This window comes from Pundamilia nyererei, unplaced genomic scaffold (assembly GCF_000239375.1).
Source record: "Pundamilia nyererei isolate P.nyererei 1_Seehausen unplaced genomic scaffold, PunNye1.0 scaffold00081, whole genome shotgun sequence".
NCBI lineage: Eukaryota > Metazoa > Chordata > Actinopteri > Cichliformes > Cichlidae > Pundamilia > Pundamilia nyererei.
In genome coordinates, this window is record NW_005187482.1 from 1,161,677 (window position 1) to 1,162,944 (window position 1,268).

The 1,268-nt window shown below is 39.4% G+C and overlaps 1 protein-coding gene across 2 annotated transcripts in view; it reads right to left on the reverse strand.

Annotated features, from left to right (window-relative positions):
• Positions 1-1,268, reverse strand: part of ntn1b (netrin 1b) — a 48,022-nt gene that overhangs the window by 45,061 nt on the left and 1,693 nt on the right. The window lies entirely within an intron of this gene.

A 1,268-nucleotide genomic window follows, 5' to 3' on the forward strand; every position in this document is an offset into this window, starting at 1 on the left:
AAAAAAAGTGAGTTGGTGGTGTAAAGGGGGCCCTCCCTCCCTCCCCTTGACAGCGAGATGGATGCCACAAGTGACAAGCCTTTGTTTTAGTAAAATACACTCACATGCTGGCTTTTGCAAGGGCGAAAGGCGGAGGCCAAGGGGAACAACTTGTTCACTTGTTCCGTTTGGTTGAGCAAACCATGGCAGTGTCGGAGACTTTGTTACATTTCCAGGTTCGCTTCGCTTTAAGCTGTTGATATAAACTTTCCTGCTCTCTGTTCAGAAATAATCAGCATCGCAGCAAATACACTCTCCCTACAATTTAAAAAAAAAAGAGGGGAGATCTGGCTTCAGATTACCCAGCGCTTTGTCCTCCTCTCTGAATAGTTTACTGCCTCTAAAGTGGCAGTTTATACTCTACGTGCCAAAAATGTCAATAAAACCGCCCTAATCGCCCGTCCAATCTGTAATAGCACCTGCTTATGGAAACACAACACGCCCCTGCAGTGTATCTGTGCAGCTGCAATGTTTCCTTTCCTATTAGAGCTGCTACTACAGTCGGAAACACGCGGGGCAAAACGCAGTCACGCATTTGGGCAGGCGCGCTTTGTTTACTGAAACGACTTCCTGCCTTTTCTTTGCTATTCATGGATTTATTGTGGATGTTGATAAAGATCAAAGGTTGACAAAGTGCGTTTTTGCAGAACTGATATGGAGGATGTGAAAGTTGGGAAACAACAGAAAAAGACTTTTTTTTTCTTTATTTCACGGTGGCGCACCTGCCTCCTAGAAATCATTGGTGTTTCTTTTAGCGTAATTTGTATTTTTTTTTTTCAAACTAAATTGGCGAAATCTTTAATTTGCTGAAACAGCAATTAGTCCTAATTTCTACTGAAAAAAGATCTTGCTATTTTTTTTTCCTGTGGTCGTTTCAACAACAGTTTATTTGGTTTGAGAGATATAAAAAGTATAATAAATACCCATATAAATGATAATAATTCACCAATAAGTTGGTTAATTTTCAAGAAAGTATTTTGAAGATATAGACGTTTTAGTTTGAGGGGTTTTCACTGCGCAGGTGCTGAGATTTCAGCTTGTTTTTGACATAAAGGCCTTTTCCTCCTCTTTTCCTCCAATACAATATATTTAGCCAAAAAGAAATTAATTATTTCTAATTTAAGGAGCACCATTTACCATATTTCCCTGTGCGTAAAGTACGCATTTTAGACTTAGGCGCAAAATGATATTTTAAATTGGAGAGACTAGTTATCAGGGGAGTGAGAAAA